The sequence below is a fragment of the Monodelphis domestica genome, chromosome 5 (assembly GCF_027887165.1).
Source record: "Monodelphis domestica isolate mMonDom1 chromosome 5, mMonDom1.pri, whole genome shotgun sequence".
In the NCBI taxonomy this organism is placed as follows: Eukaryota; Metazoa; Chordata; class Mammalia; order Didelphimorphia; family Didelphidae; genus Monodelphis; species Monodelphis domestica.
This window is the reverse complement of record NC_077231.1, coordinates 31,208,235-31,234,334: the sequence shown is the minus strand read 5'-3', so window position 1 is coordinate 31,234,334 and position 26,100 is coordinate 31,208,235. Positions and strand designations below refer to the sequence as shown.

The window sequence follows — 26,100 nt, the reverse complement described above, 5'->3', positions numbered from 1 at the left end:
GCGCTCTTTGTGGTGGCAAAAAAATAGAAAATGAGGGGATGCTCTTCAATTGGGGAATGGCTGAACAAATTGTGGTATCTGTTGTGCTCAAAGGAATAATGAACTGGAGGAATTCCATGTGAACTGGAAAGACCTCCAGGAATGGACGCAGAGTAAAAGGAGCAGAACCAGGAGAACATTGTACACAGAGACTGATACACTGTGGTACAATGGAATGTAATGGACTTCTCTACTAGTAGCAATGCGGTGATTCAGAACAACTCAGAGGTATTTACATGAAAGAACACTATCCACAGTCAGAGGAAAAATTGCGGGAGCAGAAACACAGAAGAAAAACAACTGTTTGATTCATGGGTTGATGGGGATATGATTGGGGATGTAAACTCTAAATGATCACCCTAGTGCAAACATCAACATGGAAATGGGTTTTGATCAAAGACACATGTAAAACTCAGTGGAGGGGGCAGCTGGGTTGCTCAATGGATTTGAGAACCAGGCCTAGAAGATGGGAGGTCCTAGGTTCAAATGTGATCTCAGACACTTCCTAGCTGAGTGACCCTGGGCAAGTCACTTGACCCCCATTGCCTAGTCCTTATCACTCTTCTGCCTTGGAACCAATACACAGCATTTCTTCCAAGACGGAGGGTAAGGGTTAAAAAAACAAAACAAAACAAAACAAAACAAAACAGTGGAATTGCGCGTTAGCTATGGGAAGGGGTAGGGGGAGGTGAGAGAAAGAATATGATTCTTGTAACCAAGGGAAAATGTTCCAAGTTGACTAATTAAATAAAATTTTCCAAAAAAACAAAAAACAAAAAACATTGTAAAGTTTTTTTATATCTCATTTGATCTTCTCAACAACCCTGTAAAAGCAGGTATTATTATTACTATTATCATCATCATCTCCATTTTATAGATGAAGAAGAAACTGAGGCTAAGAAAGGTCAAGTAAATTGCTCAGGATCACCCAGCTATTAAATGGTTGAGGCAGCATTGTGATAGCAGTATTTCATTTGTAGTTCAGAACAGAAAAATGATGGCTTCTCACACTATTCCTGTCCTCATTGCACAATCCTACCATAGCACTGGCTCTCATTGCACACAAGAGCCTGAACATCTTGGAATTACACTAGTTTTACTCTCTTGGGAAAGGATTCAAACAAGCATGTGTGCCACCACACAGGCTATGTGAATTCCAGGAAATGAGGACTAAGGCATTTTGCTGGAGGTAAGAGTGGAGTATATCACTCTGGGATTCATGTTTCTATTCCAAAAATTCTAGATTCTTAAAATCTAGTTTATAAGGTTTCATTAGTATGACAATAGTACCATAGTAATTAAAAAACAGGCCATACTTCCCCACATTATCCCAAAATCTGGTTTGAATAAAAAAATTTTGAAAGTGGCCTAAAATGGTGCTCTCACAGAATCCTAGAAGGTATCTAGTCCAACCCATATCTGATCTGAAATCTGCTTCATAAATATCCCAAGGCTCATATAATTTGAGCCTGAAAGCTTCTACTGAGGGGAAAAATATGATCTTCCTTTCTTCCTTCTTCCCTCCCTCCCTTCTCCCTTACCTTCCGTCTTGGAACCAATATTATGTATTGGTTCCAAAGCAGAAGAGTAATAAGGGCTAGGCAATGGGGATTAAGTGACTTGCCCAGGGTCACACAGCTAGTAAGTGTCTGAGGCCACATTTTAACCCAGGACATCCCGTCTTCTAGGTCTGGTTCTCAAATCCATTGAGCTACCCAGCTGCCCCCAGTTTTTCCTTATTTCAAGTGTAAATGTGCTTCTCTATACCTCCTACTCTATGACAACCTTTCAAATACCTGAAAACAGATATGACATAACACATATCTTCTCTTCTCCATGCTAAATATCCCCAGTTCTTGGACTAGAGGTACCACCAGATCTTGAACTGTACTTTAAAGCAGTAATCATCAAAACAATTTGGTTCTGCCTAAGAAATAGAATGGTGGATCAATGGAAGAGAATAGGGGTAAATGATCTCAGCAATCTAGTGTTTGATAAACCCAAAGATCCCAGATTTTGGGATAAGAACTCACTATCTGACAAAAGCTGCTGGAAAAATTGGAAAACAGTATGGGAAAAATTAGGTTTAGATCAACATCTCATATTTTATACCAAAATAAGGTCAAAATGGGTATATGATTTATACATAAGGGTGATATTATAATTAAATTAGGGGAACATGAATAGTTTACCTGTTAGATGTATGGAGAAATGAAAAATTTATGACCAAACAGAAAAGAACATTTCAAGATAGAAAATGAATAATTTTGAATATATTAAATTTAAAAGGTTTTGTACAAACAAAACCAATGCAACCAAGATTAGAAGAGAAACAACAAACTGGGGAAAATTTTTTTTATAATAAATTTCTCTGATAAAGGTCTAATTTCTCAAATATATAGGGAACTAAATCAAGTTTATGAAAATACAAATCATTCCCCAATTGGCAAATGGTCAAAAGATATGAATATGTAGTTTTCAGATGAAGATATAAAAGCTATCAATAATCACATGAAAAAATGTTATAAATCCCTCTTAATGGGATAAATGCAAATTAAAACAACTCTGAGGTACCACCTCATACCTATCAGACTGGCCAAGATGGCAGTAAAGGAGAATGATAAATGTTGGCAGGGATGTGGCAAAACTGGGACACTAATGCACTGCTACTGGAATTCTGAACTGATCCAATCATTCTGCAATTTGGAATTGTGCCCAAAGGTATATAAAACAATGTATACACTTTGATCCAATAAAACCACTACTAGGCTTATATCCTGAAGAGATTTAAAAAATGGGGGGGAAGGGTCTACTTGTACAAAAATATTTATAGTTGCTCTTTTTGTGGTGGCAAATAAATGGAAACTAAAGGGATGTCCATCTATTAGGGAATGGCTGAACAAGCTGTGGTATATGATAGTGATGGAATATTACTGTGCTGCGAGGAATGAGGAACAGGATGATTTCAGAAAGAACTGGAAAGACCCACATGAACTGATGCAGTGAAATAAGCACAACCAGGAGAACATTATACACAGTAACAGCAATATTATGGAATGATCTAGGTGATAGACTTAGCTATTCTCAGCAATACAATGATCTAGGACAAAGAATGTATTAAGAATGTGAGAGTGAGAGAGAAGAAAAAAGAGAGAGATATGTTTTTCCTTAAGGAAAGATTAGCCTGAATAGAATCAATTCCCCATTTGACTGGCTAAGGTCCTATACCCATGTTAGGGAACCTATGGCACAGCCGGACAGGGCTGCTCCCCTCTCCCTCTCCACATGTGCCTGAGGATGTTTCTCATTTCACCCACCCCTCTGTCCAGCAGCCCAATGGGAGTGCTTCCTCCCTCTCCTGTCTGGGGTAAGGCAGGGGGGTTCACATGCCATGTGAGAATTGTCATTTGGGCACTCAGTCTCTAAAAGGTTCACTATCACTGCCCTATATCCATTGCTGCTGCTGCAGGCTTGACATAGATCTATCATGTAAAAGAAGAGCCCTTCTCCTTCCTGAAATTACATTTTTAAATCCCCTGAGCTCCTCCCTCCATGGTGACATTGGGGGCCCCAGGGGATACCAGGCCATTAGATATGACACCCACCAGTGGGATGCAGTAGGAGATGGAGATATTTTCCTTCACACAAATGCTATCCACCTTCAGAGAAAGAACTATTGGTGTCAGAATGCAAATGGAAGCATATGATTTTTCAATTGTTTATTTTGGTTTATTTGGGGGTTTGGTTTTATAAGATTACTCGCTTACAAAAATGAACAATATGGAAATGTTTTGCATGATAATACATGTATAACCTAGACTGAATCCCCTGCCAGCACTGGGAAGGGAGAAGGGAAAGGAGGGAGGGAGATAAGTTTGATGATATAACTTAAGAAAATTTGTGTGAAAATTTATTACATGTAATTGGCAAAATAAATAAGATTATACAAATAAATAAATGTCCCCAGTTCCTTCAAATAATGTGAATATGGCAAAGTGTGAATGACCTTCACTAGATCCTACTCACCCTCCTCTGGGTGTTCTAAATTCATTATAATGTTCTTTTTAAAATGTGTTCACCAGGATTAAATACAACATTCCAAATGTATTCTGTCCTGTTCAGACCTAAATTGGTGCTATTACTTCTCTAGTACTGTATGCTATGTCCCTCTGAATGAGTTTAAGATAGCATCAGCTTTTTTCTGTTGTCATATTACAGGGCTACATTCACACTGAGCTTGCTCTTCACTAAAACCCCAGAACTTTTTCAGATAAGTTTCTCTAGTCACCTCTCCTCTATCTTGTGCTTATAAAGTTGATATTCTGAACTTAAGTGTAAGGCACTGCACCATTCCCTATTAAATTTGACTTTATCAGAACAGCCCAATGTTCTGTCTGGACTATCAATAGCTTTTAAAATCACGACTGACATCCAATTTGTTAGCTCTCTTTTTTGTCACTTACACATTCAATTAGTATGACATTAATGCCTTCATCCTAATCACTGATACAAATGTTACATATGACATGGCCAAGAACACAGATAGATTCTTGGGGCATTCCACTAGAGATCACTGTCTCAGCTGACACTATCATTAATTACTATTTTTGGGGTTATTCAACCAGTTCTGAATCTACCTAAGTACTATTTCCTAGCCCATACCTATCCATCTTGTCCACAAGAATAAAAGAAACTGTCAAACTGATTCCTAAAATTGAGGTACACTATAGCTTCCTCATGATCTAACAATCTAAGAACTCTGTCAAAAAAGGAAATGGGGTTAATATGGATGACTTGTTCTTGCCGGTTTTTTGCTGGATTTTGCAATCAACAATTCCTTTTCTAGATGTTCTTTACCTATTCCTTTAGTAATAAATTATAGAGGGGCAACTAGGTAGCGCAGTACATAGAAAGCCAAACCTGGAGACAGGAGGTCCTGGATTCAAACCTGACCTCAAATACCTCCCAGCTGTGTGGCCCTGGGCAAGTCACTTAACCCCAACTATCTAGCCCATACCACTTTTCTGTCTTGGAACTGATACTCAGTATTGATTATATTATAGGGCTTTGTTAGGAATAAAGAGGAAGCACTCTATATTCACTTCCTATTTTTGAAAATCAGGATATTTGACCTTGTTTCGGGCCTATCATACTTTTGTTCTCCACAATCTTTCAAGATAACTAACTGTGAGAGGCTTAGCTGTCACCAGTTTTTCAGGACCACAGGACTGGCTTAAATTTGCCAAAGGCAACTAGGCATTCTCTTAACTATCTGTTACCTTCTTGATAGGCCAGTAAATCCTGTCTTTTTCAGACAATTGATCAGTTAAAAAAACATTTACAAAGCTTCTACTTCATGCTAAGTATTATGCTAGTTTCTGAAGAGACAAAGACAAAAACCAAACATTCCTAAGCTCAAGCTTACATTTCATTGGGAGAAAACATATATGCACAACAGTATATGTGTGTAAATATAAAGGATGCTAGAGATGCAAGTATATGAGCATTAGTAAAACAATCAATATAATTAATTGCATTAAAAGCAAAAAATTTAAAAATATATGATTATCTCAATAGATGAGGAAAAAGTCCCTGACAAAATACAACATTCATTTATGCAAAAACCCCTACAAAGTATAGCCTCAGAAGGAACCTTAACCAATATTAACTGATATGAGAATTATTTATCTAAAACCAAAAGAAATCATCATTTGCAGTGGGGATACACTAGAAACATTCCCCCCAAAATAGTAGTAAGTAAAATACTCTCCCCCTCACTATTTTTTGATGTAGTTCTAAAAATGCTGACAATAACAATAAAGACATGAGAAAGCAACTAAAAGTATAAAGCTGAGCAAAGATGGTTGACTTAGAAAATCTTAGGGAATTAGCAATGGTTCTAATTGAGGCAATAGCTTCAACAAAGTTGCAGGCTACAAAACAAACCCTCAAAAAATTATATATATATATATAATCTTGGGGAGATATATACATATATATATATATGTATATATCTCCCCAAGAAGCAACAGAAAGGAAATCCCATTCCAAATAACTACAGAATACAGAGATCAATTTAGCAAAGCATACAAATTGCCTGACTAGATTCTATTATAAAGTGCTCCTTAAAAAAAAGACTTATACAAGAATATTCATAGCTGTGCTCTTTGTGGTAGCAAAAAATTGGAAAATGAGGGGATGCCCTTCGATTGGGGAATGGCTGAACACATTGTGGTATCTGTTGCTGGTAAAATATTATTGTGCTCAAAGGAATAATGAACTGGAGGAATTCCATATGAACTGGAACAACCTCCAGGAACTGATGCAGAGTGAAAGGAGCGGACCAGGAAAACACTGTACACAGAGACTGATACACTGTGGCACAATCAAACATAATAGACTTCTGTACTAGTAGCAATGCAATGATCCAGGACAATTCTGAGGGACTTATGAGAAAGAACGATATCCACATTTAGAGGAAGAACTGTGGGAATAGAAACACAGAAGAAAAACAACTGCTTGATCACATGCATGGATTGATGGGGATATGACTGGGGATGTAGACTCTAAATGATCACCCTAGTGCAAATATCAATAATATGGAAATAGGCCTTGATCATGTAAAACCCAGTGGAATTGTGCATCAGCTACAGGAGAGGGTTGGGAAGAGGGGAGGGAAAGAATCTTGTAACCATGGAAAAATATTCTAACTTAGCTACTTAAATAAAATTTCTCCAAAATAAAAGTACTGCTTATAGAAATAAAGAACATAATTTATGGAGGAATAGTTAAGTTAGTGGTCATGACTAGACTGTTCCAATACTACCAAAGTTAATTTGCATTTTAAGTGTAATCACTTCAAATTATCAAAGAGAGACACCTTAATAAATAATATCAAATAAAATAATATCAAAATTAATTTGGAAAAATAAAATTTCTAAAATATCAAGGGAAATTATGAGAAGAGGTGGGAAATGGGAAATAGCACTCCCAAATCTCAAGCTTTATTTTAAAACAAGATTCATTAAAACTATCTGGTATTGAAAGGGCCATAAAATAGTGCATACCCTTTGACTTGGTAATATCAAGACTGGGTCTGTATGCCAAAATCAGAGATAGTGGAAAAGGACCTACTTGTACAAAAATATTTTTAGCAGCTCTTCTTGTAATGGATTAGAAACTGAGGGAGTGTCCAGTAATTGGAAAATAGCTAAACAAGTTGTGGTATATGGTTATATTGGAGGAAGAGTATTGTACCATAAAAATTGAAGAACGGGATGAGTTTGGAAAAATCTGAAAGACTTATATGAACTGATGGAAAGTGAAGTAGAAGGGAGTGGGGGAGAGAATCTGAATCACAAATGTCAGAAAACATTTGTTTACAATTGTTTCTACATATTAAATGAAAAAAAATTTAAGTTAAAAAAACTTATTGGCTAAAAAATAGAGAATGCTGAATGGAACAAACTAGACAAGGAAGAATAAAAAACAATGGAATCCAATAACCCACTGTTCAATAAGCCAGAAAACAAATTACTTAGGAAAATACCCTATTTGATAAAAACAGCTGGGAAAACTAGAAAGCAGTCTGGAAAAAATTAGGCTTAGACTAACACTTATGCCATATTCCATGTGACATTCCAAATGAATCTGTGAACATAATATAAAAAATTTAGAAGAGATCATATGCCTCTCACCACTATGAATTAGGAGACAGTTTAACTAAACAAAGAGATAGAAGCAATAACAAAAGATAAAACAAAAATATGAACCAAAGATAAAATAGATATGTGAAACTAACAAAGCTTTTGTACAAAATGAATACACCCAGGATAATAGGAAAAAACCCTCTGTACCATAATTGTCTTTGGTATACAAGATATATAAGTAATTCTCATATATACATTTACATTTGTGTAGATATATATGCACACATGCATATCTATTAGTATATACAAAATCTATACAAAGTAAAGACAAGGATACCAGGGAGAAACACATGCACACATACCTACACATAATCAAAATAAATACAAGGTAATTTTAGTGAGGAATGGGGGAAAAAAGAGGCACTAGTATCTAGGAGTGTTCCAGGTAAGGTATCATGTTGGATATGGTATATGGGCTGGGATTTAAAGCAAGCCAGGATCTAAGAGGCTTGTGATAAGGTGAGAGTGAATTCTAGACATGAGGGACAGCCTGTGCAAAGGACAGAGAGGACACAGTGTATTTGGCAGGGCCATGGAGTAGAAAGAGGTTAATAATATGTGATTTTTCTTCAAAGGTAGTTTGGAACCATGTTGTGATTGGCTTTAGATCCTAAACCAAAGACTTTATATTTGATCCTAGATACTAGGGGGCCCCTGCAATTCCTTGCGACTTGTGCTTTATGAAAATCACTCTAGATGCTGCACTGAAGATGGCCTGGAAAAGGAAATGAAGGAAGAATGAAACAAACATTAAGCACCTACTGTGTGCTAAGCACTTTTCAAATATTATCTAATTTGATCCTCACAACAACTCTGAGAGAAATAGGTACTATTATTTACTTCATCTTACAGATGAGGGGACTGAGATAAAAAAAAAAGGCTGGGTAATTTACCTGAGGTCACACAACTAGTAAGTGTGATCTTCCTGACTCCAGGCCCAGAGTTCTAATTCACTGTAGCATCTAGCTGGCAAGGAAACCAATGAGGAGACTATTCCAATAATCCAGGCAGATGATGGTAAAGGATTGAACTACAGTGGTGGCCACATGAGGGGAGAGGAGATGGATTCAAGAAATGTGGAGAATGATTTGGAGAATGTAAAAATAGCAAGACTTGGCAAATGACAAGATATGGAGAGAGAGAGAGAGAGAGAGAGAGAGAGAAAGAGAGAGAGAGAGAGAGAGAGAGAGAGAGAGAGAGAGAGAGAGAAAGTCAGAGAAAACTCTGCAAACTTAAGTGACTGAAAGGTCCTCCACAAAAACAGGAAAATTAAAAAAGGTTGGGATAGAGGAGGTAAATGATAAAGAGTTTTATTTTGGACAAACTGAGGGTGTCTTACCTACATGGTAGGGGATATCCTGCTGAAAATGTACAAAAGGTAGTTGGTAATACTAACAGTCACTTATAATCAAGATATATTAATGCAATATATATGTTACCATAAAGTTACATGAAAATCTGGTTTTTCCAAATTGAATCATTTTAAATACAAAAGTTGGTTCATGAAACATTCTATCAACTAGATGTCTTTATTAACTAACCCTCTATGAACTTATATAATAATTAATGCTCATTGTCTGTTGTTTTTAAAAAATAAGTTTGTCATACATCTTTGTATACTCCACAATACTTTGCAGTGCCTTTGTCATAGTAAGTTCTCAATAATTTATCTGCTGAATCAATGAGCTGAATGATGACCCTAAATTACCTCCTAAATTAAACATATTATATTTTTTGTATATTTTAAGAAGTCAATTTTTACTATGTTTTAATTTTGTAAATGTTGGTAATACCTATGTGATTAAATATGGTAACTGTTAACCAGAATACTTTATTTCCTCTTGTTATTGTTCAGTTATTTTCAGTCCTGTCAGACGCTTTGTGACTGTATTTGGGGTTTTCTTGGCAAAAATACTGGAGTGGTTTGCCATTTTTTTCTCCAGCTCATGTTATAGATGAGGAAACCAAGGCAAACAGGGTTAAGAAATCTGCCCAGGGTTACATAGCTAGTTAAGTGTCTGAGGCCAGATTTGAACTCAGGAGAAGATGAGATTTACTAACTCCAGGACTAACCCACTTATCCACCAACTAGCTGCCATTTTCTCTACCACATGAGACAACATATTTTTCACTAAAGGAATTTGATATGAATGTGGTAAGTCCCTGTATAAAGTAAGTCTTTATGCAATGAAAATAACCAATCACAGATGTACCTGTACACAAATTTTTTTCACATTCAATTTTCTAAGTTAGATATCCATGTAGTAGCATTTAACCTGTTCAATTTGAGAGCCTATAACCCTTTCTGATTTGTAGCATACTGATGGGATGCTTTTAGGACTAATACAAAAACAGAGTACCCTAAATGGAACAATTAAGAGAAAATGCAGAAATGAATTTTGGTTGTATAACTCAGACATGTAGGGACAGGTACCAAAGAAAGCTGGTTTAAATAGACTAAATCATTTTTGCAGCAAACAATTAAAAATCAGGAAAGGAAAAAATTTCAAACTTAGACACTATCTGGTACAGTTTTGTACTTGTCACTTAGGCAACTACTCAAAGAAAGTATGAAAAACTCTATCTAGGTTAGGCTATTAGAATATACCAGAACCACTATAAGTTCTCAAATAGTTTGGAATCAGGCAAGAGCAAAAGAGAACAGGGGGTAGGTGGGTAGCTCAGTGGATTAAGAGCCAGCCTAAAGATGGGAGGTCCTAGGTTCAAATGTGGCCTCAGACATTTCCCAGCTGTGTGACCCTGGGCAAGTCACTTAACCTCCATTGCCTAGCCTTTACCACTCTTCTGCCTTGGAACCAATACACAGCATTGATTCCAAGATGGAGGGTAAGGGTTTAAAAAAAAAAGAGAGAGAACAGGAATTTATTGAAATGGCAACAGGAAGCTAAACTATATAAAAAAAAAGTATAGAACACTGAAATGTTGAATACTTCCACTGGTCTCCTTATACACTTTAAAAGCAGAAAAATTCCTGGAAACTGGTAACACCATTCAAATTCTGTTCTTTTTCCCCTTTTAGATGAATCATGTTCTCTAAAACAATAGACTGGTAGCAATCAAATCTAGAGTCTTTGTATGTAATTTCATGAGCATTAGTCCACCAAAAAGTTTAAATGTTTTTAATTTAAGCAGTTTACCGAATAAAAACAAAAACAAAACCTCTGAAAAAAATCTATCTCAAACTTCAGGATTAATGATATACCCAGTAGAGGACATCTGCATCATCATCCCAGAGTGACAATTATGAAGGTTCTGACAAGTTCTAGGGAAGATCTATTTTACAGTTCTATCTAGAGACTAACCACATAGTACTATGGATAAACCCACTAATTACAATTATTTATTTGGCAGTGTCCCAGTTCACTCTAACTGAATTTTACTGGCTCCAAACAAAGATCTGAAAAACTAGAGGACTCTTATTTTGCTTGTCTAGAACTTAAATGAGTTTGGTTTGAAAGTAGGATAGCAGGTTATATTAGTACCAGAATTGTTATGAAAAATAAGTTCAGATGAAGTGTAAGGAAAAAGAGGAAAAAATAATCTGGCTCATCAGCACAATACCCCAGTGTCACCCATGTTTGATAAAGTCTGATTGAATATTGGCAAAGCATTCAAGAATCAAAACGAATAATATGGAACATAAGTACTGTCCTTAACAAATCATGCAGATTTTACAAAATAGTACATTTCAATTTCAAGATAGAATTTTGCTATATTCTAATCTAAAGAACTAAGGCCTTGAAAACATTTAAAGTTTCAGCATATGTCTACTTTTGCTATCATGTCCTGATATAAGTGGAAAATCTGCCCTTCATGCAGATGCTAGGAGGTAATTTCATTCCCCAAAGGAAAGAAGGTATAGTTCAGTTGAGAAAACTGGGGTAAGAGCTGGTAAGACATTTCTACTTCCAGAAAGGCCCAGGTCATAAGCCCATTAAGTTATTTTTCATTAGGAATCTCTACAGTTGGAATTCAGTAGTTGATGTCCAGCAAGGAAAAAAGCAGAATTTGGGAGAAAAGAGAAACTTTTAAAGTCTATCTAGGAAAGGGATGGAAATAATCATACACATAGGCACATAGTCTACCAGCTTTACAAACATTATCTCATTTGATCCTCACAACAACTCTAGGAGGGCAGGTACTGTTATTATCCCTTTTTGAGGCAACAAAAGCAGATAGAGGTTAAGTGATTTGCTAGTCACTTAAGTCACACAGCTAGTAAGTGTCTTGAGGCTGATTTTGAAGTCAGGTATTCCTAATTATACACTGTGCTTCCTAGCTGTTTCAAATATAATATAAAAATAATTCAAAATAACTTCAAAAGAATGAAAAGATTTAGATACAACAATTGCTACCCAATAGAGAAAAAGCCTACAAAATGAATTCATGATAGTATATGTTCTAATAAAACTCAGTTTTGGGATGGAGATGTCTCTTGTAAATGATCAGCACAAATATAAAAGGGGATAAAAAACAGCACCTACTTCTCAGGGTTGTTCTAAGGATCAAGTAGCATAATGGAGATACCATACACATATTAGGGGAACATGGAAAAATTTCCCTGACAGATTTATGGATAAGGGAAGAATTTATGACCAATTAAGATAAAGAGAACTTACAGAAAATTAAATGGATAATTTTGATTACATACAATTAAAAAGTTTCTGTACAAATAAAACCAATGCAACCAAGATTAGAAGGGAAACAAGAAATTAGGAAAAAAATTTTATATCCGGTGTCTCTGAAAAAGGTCCAATCTCTCAAATATATAGAGAACCAACTCAAATTTATAGTACTACAAATCATTCCCCAATTGATAAATGGTCAAAGGATATGAACAGGCAATTCTCAGAAGAAGAAATCAAAACTATCTAGAGTGATATGAAAAAATTCTCCAAATTCCTACTGATTATGGAGAAATGCAAATTAAAACAATTCTGAGATATTACCTCATACCTATCAGATTGGCTAATATGACTAAAAAGGAAAATGATAAATATTGGAGAGGATGTGGGAAAATTGGGACACTAATACACTGTGGGTAGAACTGTGAATTGATAATCACTCTGGAGAGCAATATGGAACCAGGCCTAAAGGGGTATAAAACTATGCATGTTTTTTAACCCAGCAATACCACCCCTGAGTCAATACCCCCAAAGAGATCAGAGATTATGAAAAAGGATATACCTGTTCAAAAATATTTTTTGCAGCTCTTTTTGTAATGGCAAAGAATTGGAAACTGAGGAGATGTCCATTAATTGGAGAATGACTGAACAAACTGTGGTATATGGTTGTAATGGAATACTATTGTGCCATAAAAAATGATGGAACAGGATGAGTTCAGAAAAACCTAGAAAGACTTACATAAACTCATACATACATACATACAGGAGAACATACAGTAACAGGAATATTGTATGATGATTAGCTGTGAAAGACTAAACTATGCAGACCTTTGATTCAGCAAGACCATCTTGGGATCTGTATCCTAAGCAAATTTCCTAGATATCCACAAAGGACTCATGGCCTCATGATGAAAAATGATATCCACAGTCAAGGAAGGAACTGTTGGAGAATGATTACAGATCAAAGCAGATGATGACTACAGATCTTCCACTTTATCTCTGTGAATTTTTTATTGCATGTGTGATCTGTATCTTCTTTCATGGCATGAACAATATGGAAATATGTATTGCATGAAAGCACTTGGTACTATCTATATCAGATTATTTATCACTGGAAGGGAGGGGAGAAGAATCTGAATTTTAAAATGTCAGAAATTAGTTGCCAAAAAATTGTGTCTGTGTAATTGAAAAAAAAAAGGAAAAAAATATAAATTAGGTAGCACGTATAAAGCACTTTTCCTCTGGCACTTAACTGTGTGACCCTGGATGAGTTACTTAACCTAGGTCAGCTTCAGTTTTGGAAGCTGTTAAATGAGGATACTGATAGCACCTTATACAGATATACTGAGGACCAAATGAGAAAACATGCAAAATATTTTGTAAACCTTAAAATGTTAGCTATTACATAAAGCAAAAAAACACTAAAATTATCTTCTGTGCTAGAATTCCTTGCCTTTGTTAAAGGGTTAATAATACATTCCTTTCTCAGAAAGTGTTATACAGCATATACATTAAAAGTTATAAAAATGAACTTTGTAACAATCTTTGACTTAAGTAGAAGCCCCTTAAATGTTCCAAAATAAAGTAAGAAATCATTGTTTTAGGCAGTACTAAAGGAAAGAGACACAAATTCAGAAGCAAGGAAAAAATTCCAAACAACAAAGCAAATAAAAGAAAAGGGAAAGAAGTTAAATAAGAACATTGAACAGAGAAAACTACTCTCTCAATACAAAGCTCCATGGATAAAATGCTGGGAGAAGTCACAATAAAAACCAGAACATGCAAACCAACATAATATATTTAATTGTAAAATATAATTTTATTTTTTGCATCAAGGTCATTTCACATCTTCAAATTTTTTTAGAAATGACATTTAGTTCAAAGGAGGAGTTATTCCTCACCATTTTTGTTGCTTATTGTTTGCTCTTTCATTCCCACTGGGTCTAGGGAAATGTTTCATTTTATTTTCCTTATTGTCCATTTCTCTTCCTGGTTCTCCTTCTGTAGGCACCTTAATCTGAGAAAGTGTCTATGAATCCCAGGCCTGGAAAAAAGACCCTGGGAGGTCATTAATCCATCTTCCTGCTTTCCTCATAGAATCTCATGTAAACAAAGTCAGATTTATGAGAATTTATTAAGAGAAAGTACATCTTTCTTCTGCCCTTCTACATTATTTAAAATTGCATTTTAAATCCTTTCATTCATAATTTGCAACTTTGAGAAAAGTAAAACTTAAAAAAGCATATTAAAATTGTTTTTATCAACTAAAATACTCAAATATAAATTTAATGATCTTAAATGAACTCTCATGAAACCTATTGCCAGGATTTTTTAAATGGAAGAGCAGACCTGGTTCAACTGCAAAACTAATCATCTTTAGCATATTGTATGATAAACTTAGAAAATTGCATTAATAAGTTCTAAACTTGTTAGTGGAAACAGCTAGGTAGGAAAGTGGCTAGAGGACTGGGCCTGAAATCAGGAAAACCTGCATTCAAAGCTGATCTCAGACATGAGTTGTGTGACTCAGGGCAAGTTATCTAACCTCTCTGTTTCTTATAAATCTAAAATGGGGATAGTAAAAGCTACTTCACAGGGTTGTTATAAAGATCAAAAGAAATAATATTGGTAAAATATGGTAAGCATAGTAATGCTTAATAAATGCTTGCCTCTTCCCCTTTCCCTAAACAAAATGCTCTCTTTTGTGAAGCTTCACTTTTCTACAATTCAGTTTTCTAATCTGTAATGAGAGGGCTGGGTGAGATAATCTCTAAAGTCTTGACTAGGTCTAGTATTTTTTTCTACCCATTTTTGGAGAATGAGTTTCACTGCTGAATTCTTTTATTTATTCTTATGAAAGTTTCCAGAATAGAAATGATCTAGTGACAAGAAACTTTAGCATATTTTGTGAAGAGGAACATATATTGATTGTTTAACTAACGAGGCATATGCAAGAAAAAACTATGCAAAAGCTGTGGGTGATGTGTTTTAGAGGTAGGTTCAGAAATTTCAGTCACTGAAATTTATGCTGTCCCAAAATGAAAAATCAATTAGCCTGCTACAAGAAGGAATAATTTCAAATGGGTGATGGTTAAAGAAAATTGAGAAATCATTTTAATGAAATGTTTAAAAAAGATTGTGTCTCCAAAGTCAGTGTCAAATTACCTGAAAAACCCAAACCAAAAAAATATAAATAATATCAACTTTTTACTTCAGCTTTACTATCTTTTAAGAAATTTAAGAATTATCTGTCCTACCTGGCCCACTTCCTGGCAATTTTTTGAAGAGTACTGCATATTTTGTAGATGTAAGTGGCTTTGATTTTTGTTTTTTTTCCCCTCCACCTAAAACTTCCTTGCAAGAAGGCCCCTCCTTATCAGAATTGGATAGGTTACTTTACCTCTGGCTCCCTCCCACTGCAGCCAAGGAAAAATTTAGTCTTGACATGCTTTGAACAATAACTTGTGAGAATTTCAGAGCAGCTGTGCACAGACAGAGCCAAGGACTTCACTTGAGGCAAAGTTATAGCTTAAGACCTAGTTTTTTTAACCCCACAATTTTCCGTGTGTTTACTGTGAGGAAGAGAAGATATAGTAACAGGAGCTACCAAGTTTAAAAGCCATGATAAACAAAGTTTCTTAAAAATCACAACACTGAAATCACTTCGGGGGTGTGAACTCTGATCTAGTAGAAGTTTAAGAAATGAGCAGTATTATACTCTCTTCATAGTTTCAATGGGTATGTATTATTAGCACCAGAAACTTAAGCCCAAGTCAAACCATCATATCTTGAGATGAGGGGATAAAATGAGGTACATTTTTCTTGCTCCTTGGGTATTTTTGGAATTGCTGCTAGTAATATCCAGTAACTAACTCTAGTAATAACGTGAGATACCAGACCCCAAATAAACAATTAGAAAACTATGCCATTTATTATAATGGCAATTTCCTATAAAAGGGGTAAAAAGCTTCAACAAGTGTTGTTGAATATAGTTGTTTAGATATACTTTATTGGCAATAGTAAAAAAGGAATTGTAAAGAAAAATCTCAGTAATAGCAAAGAGACAAACGAATTGGCTGCATTGTTCCACTGAACTGTTGAAAGGTATTGAAAAAAACTTGAAAGAATCTTTCTGGGTTCAAACTGCTTTTAAGAACAAACCAATAATACTATAGTTACTCTCAAACATTTTTTATCGAAGTTATGGTTTGCAATGAACCTCATTTACCATTTAAATCCTCCTTGCATAAGAAAAAAATGTTTGGGGGACAGCTAAATGGCTCAGTGTATAGAGAATCAGGCCTGGGGATGGGAGGTCCTGGGTTCAACTGTGGCCTCAGACACTTTATAGTTGTATGATCCTGGACAAGTCACTAAACCCTGGTCTGCCTTGCCCTTAGGGAAAAAAGTCTGATTTCCATTAATGTTGACCTTAACTAGGACTTTATGCTATTTTTAGCCTAGTTATAATAAAGAGAAAAATTAATTTTCAGTTTCTTTATTTTTGGTGAAATCGGTTATCTGCTTGCATTTACTACCTTTTCCTAAATCCATAATTCCTTTACAGGATTCAGAGGTATGATGGTATACTGCAGAAGTGTCAAAACAATCAGCAGCATGGGATCCAGAAGTCCCTAGTGCCACTGGAACCAGATTAAAATGAAGTTCCTTTCTGATTTCAATGTGTTGCTGTATTGATGAAAAGAGAAATACATAAATGGGTGATTTTATAAGTCAATATGGAGCCAATAGGTATCCTTATATACAATTTAGTAGCCCTCCTTTATATTGGAGTTTTGATAACACTGTTATAGTTTGACAGAGCTGGACATAGGTTTAAGTCTCACTTCTTACACATACAAGTTGTGTGACCTGAGGAAATCATTTAACCAAGGCTCTGGGCAATTCTTGGGAAAGAATGCATGAATGAGTGGAGGCAGTTTTTCTCATCTGGGAGATATATCAATAAAATCAAAGATCCAGTTCCTATCCTTAATCTCCAAATATTTCCCCATTTAACAACTCCTTGAAGATTATTAGTGAATGAGGTTTAAATTTCACAAAACAAATGCATTTGGAGCTTTCCTTGTGTTTAGTTGGATAATCTTATGCCTACCCAGGAATTATGGCACTTTTTTTTTAAGCCAGTCAAGGAAGATGGCACACTCACAAATTCACACTTGTTAGGACAAAACCTTCAGGGGCACCAATACCCTCCCAAAGTAGAAAATTAACTTCTAAATAGGTAAAAAAGGGTGGTGGTGGTGGTGAGGGTGGCCAGGGATTAGGGAAAGGTTTGGGATATAAAGAAAATATAAAACAATTCAAATCAACATAACCTTTCCTCACGAGCCCCACCTAGGACAGTTCACATTCCATTTCTAGATCAGTGGAATGAGCAGGGACAAATGAAGTTTATTCTCATCCTAGCAGGTCATCCAAATCTTGGATTCACTGCTTATCTCCTCCTTTATACATACTATCTTCCAACTCCTCCCCAATTAAGTCCACGCCTTCACACACCCGCCCGCCCACTCCCCTACCATCTTCCAACTTCTCTTCAGGACCAAAGGCTTCCATGCCCTGCACTTGGCCATCTCCCCTCTTAGACCCGAATCCTGACCATCCAGTCACATCCTATAACTTCTGGGTCTCCCAAACCCCACCCATGTCCCCCTTCCCACCGTCAAAAACTTTGTGCCCTAGAACCACACTTCCTCTCTGCCTGGATGCTATGGAAAGTGCCCGCACCCGAACAGCCCTGCAGCCCCGCTCTTTGCCATCTCTTTCTCTCCATCCCTCCGGCCCACCCAACGCAGACTCCTAACTCCTTGGAGCCTTCCCTCTGGTCCCCCGACACCAGATCCCCAACTCCTTGCCAATCCCGGACCGTCTCCCTTTTTCTGACTGGTAGCTCTACCCACATTCCATGACCCCTCCACAAACTGGATTCCCCTTTTCTCTGGGGTCGCCCCGGCCGGCGTACGAGGGGGGGGCACTTTGTGACCCACTTCTCCCCTCACTTCAGGCCCCTGGCCCCGCCCCCCACGGAGGGAAGGCGGGGGAGGCATCCCGCTTCAGCCAAAAGGCCGCTTCCCATTGGTCGGCACCACCGCCAATACCCACTACCCCGGCGCCCATTGGCTAGTCCTCGTCCATTTCCCCACCCCCACTCTTTAGACAGGGCCCGGCCACCGCCTCAGCGCCCCCCCAGTCCACCACAGACTTTACTCGGAGATCCCAGCCTAGAGCAGCAGGACTAGCTCGGGGGTAGGGGGACAGAGAGATCGAGGTTCCGCTCTGGCGGGCAATACCAGAACTCACCTGCCAAGAGCTCCGCCACCTACCGCGCTCAGCGGCCGCGTTCTCTCCCTGGGCTCTTCTCCCACCTCAGCGGAGCAGACACTTTACTCCCGTCCGGCCTGGCGCATTCACCTCTCGCGAGATGTCCCCAGGGTTGGGAGGGTTGGGGTGGGGGGAGGGAAGGGCGGGGTCTGCGGGGGCTGCCCCGGGGAGCCGCCGGAGGGGCGGGGCCTCGGGTAGGGCGGAGCGCGGACGCCTAGCACGTGCTGGGCTGCTTGGGAAGAACTCTATAAAAAAGGGGCCTGCGCCCGGGGAGGTATGGATTTCTGCGATCCCGGGGGAGAGTCGGTGGTTCCGAGGAATGCGCTGCTAGAGGAGGGAGAGGAACGTATTCCGAGTTACCACAATCCCATAAAGTGCCTGGGCGCATTTTTCTCTCCATTTTAAGGAGGCCGCCGCTGTCAGGAGCGAAGTATCCTAAGGGCTTGGGGGGGGGGGGGGCTTTAAACATGGGGGCATCTGGGTAGCTCAGTGCATTGAAAGCCAGGGCCGGGGTCATTGGTGGCCTCAGACACTTCCAAAGTTCTCTGACGACGGAGCCAACCCCTTCCCTTTCGCTTCAGCCCAAAGCTGTCTCCAAAATTCCTGACCCGCATTTTGAATTGAGTATCCAGATATCCGGTCAGAACCGGAACGCCGAAGCCTGCCCGCTAAACTTTCTTCCCCTAGAACTTGCCCCCTGATTTCGTGAGGATGTCCCCAACGTCCCTGTCACCTAGGCTTAAAAACCTCAATGTCGGAGGATGCTCCCGCCCTCCCCCTGCACTTCCCACATGGTTGAGGAAGGTCCCCTTTTCCCTATTCCTCTAGTTCTTGCCCCTTCCAATTCATCCTCCCTTCCGCTGCCAAATTAATCTTTCTAAAGCACAGCTCCGAATGTCATTCCTCCGCACCCAAGTTGTCCCCCGAAAATTTCCTAGCGGGGCATCGATGAGCCAGGGACCCGCACATGAGAGGGGTTTAAAAATGTCGATGGAATTGGATTGAGCCCCTTTTCATCTCTATGCACGCTGAGGTCACAAACCGGACCACAAAACCAGCTTTTCTGAGCCCTAATCTCATGTTTTCCCCACTTCATTAAGCTATTGGGGTGGCATTCTGGATGTCCCTACCCTTCTGTCTCTTCCTTTGGGCAGTGTTTAGTCTGTACTCCCAAAGATGGGCACTTTTAATAAAATGCTTTCCAAGTAAGGAAACGATAATTTTTTTTAAAACCTCATCTTCTTAGAACTGCTAAAACAGAAGAGTCATAAAGACTAGACAATTGGGATTCAGTGACTTGCTCAAGGTCACACAGCTAGGAAGTATCTGAGGCCATATTTGAACCCAAGTCCTCCCAACTCCAGGCCTGGCTCTCCCTGTATTCGACTGTGCTATGTACAGTTTTTCAGGCTCAAATGAAAGTATTATTGTTGTTGTTAAGTTATTTCAGTCATATCTGACTCTTCCTGACCCCATTTGGGATTTTCTTGGTAAAAATACTGGAGTGGTTTGCCATTTCCTTCTTAGCCCATTTTACAGATGAAGAAAGTGATGAAAATAAGGTTAGGTGACTTGCCCAGGGTCACTCTAGTAAGCTAGCGAGTGTCTTGGGGCCAAATTTGAACTCAGGAAGAGTCCTAAAGCTAGGAAGTAAGTGTGAGGACTGATTAGAACCCAGGTGCTACTGACTCTGGGCCTCTGGTTTCTCTTTGGCTGCCATTTGCTTAGAGATTGTTAGTTGACCTTATGGGTGTGATTATAATGGTCAAGGGGGAGAGAGAAGGGTTCAAAAATCTTTCTTCCAAAAGAAGAGGGCTCAGAACAGAAAGCTAGACAAGAGGAGCTGGCCTGCTCCACCCTCTGTGGCCTCCTCTACCCTCAATACAATGCAACTATTTCTGGGCTGGAACCCCAGCTCCCCGACCAACTGCAAAATCTGAGGGCAGGAAGAACAAGTCTGACTGACATCCTGTGGGAAGGGAAGGAGGCTGACAAAGGTGGAGAAGAGGCCAAGTACCCCCAGCCCTTTGGGGTCTCCAGCCACCCTGCCTGGGCAGGATACTTCCAAGGAAGGTTGTCTCCTTCCCAGCCCCTCGAGGGAAACCCGATGGGAGGCCTCCCAGGCTCCGGAATGCCTCCTCCTTTAGGCAGGAACCCCTTGCCAAAGCAAACAATCCCTGCTCTGCGATTGTGCTCTAACTGGGGTGGGGGAGAACAAAGCTCTCTTTCTTTGCTTCCCCAACTCCGTGGCTCCAGCCAAAGGCACTGTTTACACAATCTTCCCTGGTGAAGGATTTGTTCCCTTCTCAGGCTTGCAGCTGGAAGAGCCCCGCTCCTTCCCAGCTTGCTCCTCCCCGTCGGCCCCCCAGGCCCTGAATTTCTGAGCCCTAAGGTGACAGCGCCTTTAGGACTCACTCTGGTTGCCTGGGGCCTTGAGCAGATGGGTGGCAGACCCAGGGTGGCTTGGGGGGCTGCCCAAGAGGAGGGAGGACTGGAGAAATCTGTCCGTCTCCTTTGCTCCCATTCCAACTTCTTTCAGCACTCCGTCTTTCTTCGAGGTTCTCTGAAATCAGTGAATCCTGGGGCAAACGCTAAGCCTTTTCTTTTTGGAAAATGTTATGGTGGGTAGAAGGAAATGAAGGCTTTCTAGAAAGCCCCTGTGTGTGTGTGTGGGGGGGGGGAGTGTATTTAATTTAGCATTAGTTTTCTAATTTGATTTATGCCAAGACCCCCTTGACATCTCCTGCACCTGCCCCCCCCCCCCTTTTTCACAACCCCCCTGGTCTAGAGCCTGACCATCTACCCTACTAGAATAGCTTCTGTCTCTAATGTCTACCGTAACAGTCGGAAGACAGCTCAGCTGACACATTCTGTAGTCTTAAGACACGGGTCTGATGGCTCGAGAAGACTCTCTTTTCCTCCTGGGATAAAGGACTGACTGGCCTTCTGTTTGGCCCTTCGACGCTTCCAGGCTGATTGTACCTTGATCTGCAGGCACGTGGGACTACCTGTTCTTCTTACATACTACTTCCTGTGCCTGGGATGTTCTCCTTCCGGCCTCTATCTCCTGGCACCCCTGGCTCCAGGGCTACCTCCTCTTCCTATTGTTGGTGCCTCTGCCCATCGATGGCCATTTATATGTGTGTGTGGAGTGCTGGGCCTGGAATCCAGAAGACTGAAGTTCAAATCTGACCTCAGACACTATCTGGGTGACCCTAGGCAAGTCACTTAAGTCTGACTCGGTTTCATCATCTGTCATATGAGGCTGATGATAGTACCTACCCTGCCAGAGTTGGTGTGAGGATTCAGTGAGAGATCTGTTCAGTTTCAGAAAGAACTGGGAAGACCTGTGAACTGATGCAGAGTGAAATAAGCAGAACCAAGAGAGACGATATAGTAACTGCAATAGCGTGGGATGATCAAATGGGATACACTTGGCTACTAAGAGACTTATGACAAAATGCTATCCACTCCCAGACAAGGAACTGCTGGCGTTGGAATGCAGAAGAAAACGCACCAAGAAAAAGAAAGAGAACTTTGTTCTCCCCCACCCCAGTAAGAGCACAATCATGGAGCAGATTTATCACTTGCTGATTTGGGTATATGTTTGAGCGTTGGGTTTTATAAGATTATTCATTTACAAAAATGAATAATAAAAAAGAAATGAGATATCTGCAAAGGGAACCAGCTAAATGTTATTGAGTCTATCAGTGGAACCAGAAGTCCTCCACGGCAGCCCGCCTGTTCTGGTCTTCCCGGCCTCCACTCTTGTAGCCTCCCTTAAAATTGGATCTCCACTGGCTGTTTTTGCTGTTGCTAAGGGAGCACTGAGCTCATGGTTACTCTTTGAGATGGTGTTTTGGAAATTCTGTCACTGCTCAGCTGCTGGGAGATGCTGATGGAAAAGCAGTAGGGGGCCTGGAGGGGCTGCAAGGAGAGGAGACAGGAGGCTGACCTTGGCTCCACGCACGTGCTCTCCTCCCTTCCCCCCAATAGGGTCTGCAGCAGTGGTTTCTCTGAAAGCAGCCCCAGTTCCTGGAATGCTTCTATGCTTACTGGTTATAAATATCCATGATGGGGGGCAGAGCTGGGCTGACTCAGGAAGGAGCAAGACTCCCAAGTTTACTGGGTTTAGGAAGGGAGAGGAAGCCCTAAACTCGTCAACTACTTAGCAACACAGGCAAAAAGAAAACTTAGCAGTGGACCAAAATGAACCTGGCAGTAGGTCAAGAAAGTTTAAAAAAAAGTTGCATCTACTTCACTAAGGAATTGTAAAGGATATTTAGCTTAAGAAAGACCATCCTCATTTTCCCTTGTGAGCCCACCTTCCCCTTTGCCTTCTCTCTCTCTGTCACAGGGCTGGGTCAGATGCAAAAGTGTCAGAAAACAGAAGGTAGGATGTCAGCCATCTCTCTAAGGTCTAATGATTAGAGGGTGTGATGGCTACAGTATTCCACTTGGGGTCAGGAAGACTTGAAAAAATCATTCTTTAAATTCTTTCCTTACATTTATTACTTAACCGTTCTCAGAGTTCTCCAATTTTTCATCTTAAAATGCTCTTCTCAAAGCAACTGGGACCCAAACTAGGAGTGTTGATCCTGAGAATTCTCCTTATCCCAGGAATCTTGAAACGTCCTGAAACTCCCAAGTATACTCCCAGACAGAGAGAGCTGGAACTGATTCCTCCAGCTCCTCCTGTTTAGTATTTAGATGATTTTCAGTTGTTAGCTACTTTTTAAAAAAAACCCTCTCCCTCTAAGTATCAATTCTTTTTAAACATCTTACCTTCTGTCTTGGAATCCATGCTAAGTTCCAAAGCAGAAGAGCAGTGAGGGCTAGGCAGTGGGGGTTAAGTGACTTGCCCAGGGTCACCCAGCTAGCAAGTATCTGAGGACACATTTGAACCCAGGATCTCCTGTCTCCTCTCTACCCACTGTGCTACCTAGCTGCCCCTCTGTCATCTACTTTCAAATAGGATGGCAGAAGAAACATTCATTTAATCAGAAACTTACATGGGTTCTGAACTGTTCCAGGCCCAAATGGTATTTGGTTTTATGATCTGGGAATAGCCTGCTTTCATCTCTATTCCAATGCTCTGAGGTCCCGGGACCATTAATACAATTACAAAATTAAAAATTAGACTGTAGAGCTAGATGAGAATTCTAAAAAATTATCTAATCCAGAAGTGTTAACTGTCTAAACTCCAGAATGGGCTCCAATCAGACCAAAATGGGGAAAGTTTAACAAAATAAGTAAAAATACAATCTAACACAGATAATTGCAATTTGTGGTTTTCTAAGTCAATACGTGGCTTCTATTTGAGTTGGTCATCACCAATCTAGTCCAACCTTTAAAGATGTGAGGGGGCAGTTAAATGGTTCAGTAGATAGAAAGCCAGGCCTGGAGATGGGAGATCCTAGGTTCAAATACGTCCAAGTTGTTTGACCCTAGGCAAGTCACTTAAGCCCAACTGCCTAGCCCTTCCTATTCTTTTGCCTTGGAACCAATACTTAGTATTGATTCTAAGCCAGAAAGTAAGGGTTTAAAAAAAAAAAAGAGGTGGAAACTGAGGCCCAGAAAGATTAAATAGCCTTCCCAAGGTCTCCTAATAAATGCTAACCCAGGATTTGAACCCAGGCTTTCTAATTTCCACTTCAGTGCCCTTCCTAGGATCAACTTTACCTTCTCCTAAAGTAAAAAAAAATGTGGTTTCTTTTTCCAAAGACAAAAAAGCTACTATTGCTCAGTTATAGTGATGAAATGAAATCTGGATTCTGAAGTGAAAGTTGCAGAAAGGCCATCCCATAATAATTGCAAAATAAATGAAGGGGATGGGAGGGCTCCTACTGAGGTCTCCTTTCTTCATTTGGGGGATCCCCCTTAATACTCACTTTACAGGTAAGAAAATTGAGGTCCAAAATACTGACACGCCTAAGTCAATAAGGGGCAAATAATTCCAAAAAGTACAAAATATTTCCATCATCTAACATCTCACAAAATTGTAGATTAAAACACGAGGATATCTAGCTCCAAGAGGTGGTTCCCTGCTTACCAGACAGTGTGGCAGTGAAGCCTATTCTCGGGGTCTCTTAACCCTCAGACAATTCCTAGGGCAAGGCTTTGAGGACAAGTCAGAAAGCATAACAGCACTATACCGTGGACCATGGTTAAAGAGGGGGCCCAGGAAAACCTGGGGGCAAGTACAGTTAACCTCCAATTTAATTCCTAGGCTAGAAGAGCTTTCCTTTTCAGCCTCAATCCACCAACCACTGGGCCTGCCAATAGGTATCCCGTGGGCCCAGGTGCCAAGAGGATTGGGGTTGTCCTGGATCCTCCTGAAGGAATTCACTTCTTGCAACACCATCTCATCATCTACCTCAGGGAAAAATAAAGAGCCTGTACGTTCCTAGTACTGTCCCAGTCAGGGAAAGAATGCATGTGGATATAAAAAAGAACGAAAGGGGCGAGAAAACAGGAGAGGTCAAAAGCGACCCTGGCACCAGAATATGGCAGAGACTAAGTAGACGGTAACTCCCACGCGGGGAAAGCTTTCCCTTGGGCACCCAGAGAGAACTTCTCATACCAGCGGCTTAAAGGGAGATTGTTGGAGTGAGGCCAGGGCCTATTCTACTGGAAACCACTTTTTAAGGTTCTAGATCAACATTAGGCTTGAGTTGACTAGGAAGTACTGGGGACAATACCTTGTAGCCCTAAGTGGTGAATGGCCCAAGATTGGTTCACCCTGTGTACAGGGAAGGAAAGAGACTGGCTCCATCTAAAACTTCTGTCTATTGTCTAGCACATAATGCTCATTGAATCAAACTGGATTAAGCAGCCCCTCTTCCTTCATGTTTTAATTTCTCCCTTAATCTTATAGGAAGTAATTTCTCCTATTTTGGCCTCCATTTCCCCTCCTTCATGATTCGGAAGGACTTTTGCTCTTTCTCACCCTTGCCTATACACCTCATTTAGGGAAACGAAACAGCAATAGCAAGGGATCCTCAGGATTGTGCAAAAGCTTTACGAAACAGAGCAAAGTGGTAGATTCCAGAGCACAAAGAGGATCCTTAGACCTGGTTTGGCCATCAGTGAGTTGTGATTCTAGCTGTTATTTCCTCTGTTGGACCTCAGTTTTCTTAGCTGTTAAATGGGAATGGGTAGGTAACTCATTCAGGAAGCCTCTATGCATGCTGCTCTGTGGGTGATGTTGGGGCTGTAGCAGACAGGTTAAGTGGGAAGTGACCAGAATGCTGCTGTGACAGTTCAAATAATGAGAGCCTCCACAAGATTAAGGCAGAAAGAATGGAAAGGTACCATAAACCGATGTTTTAAAGACAATGGCTTAAGCATCCAAGGCGAGT

The 26,100-nt window shown here is 39.8% G+C and overlaps 1 protein-coding gene across 9 annotated transcripts in view; it reads right to left on the bottom strand.

The window, feature by feature from the left end:
* Positions 1 to 18,877, bottom strand: part of LOC103101358 (cyclic AMP-dependent transcription factor ATF-7) — a 96,516-nt gene extending 77,639 nt beyond the window's left edge. For 6 of the 9 annotated variants that reach the window (XM_056798050.1, XM_056798052.1, XM_056798054.1 and 3 more), the window contains exon 1: positions 18,719 to 18,877. The gene's annotated coding sequence lies outside the window, so the exon portion shown is untranslated. The remainder of the gene's footprint in view (positions 1 to 18,718) is intronic. The other 3 variants (XM_056798051.1, XM_056798057.1, XM_056798053.1) reach the window with 2 other exon arrangements.
* Positions 18,878 to 26,100: the final 7,223 nt, after the last annotated feature.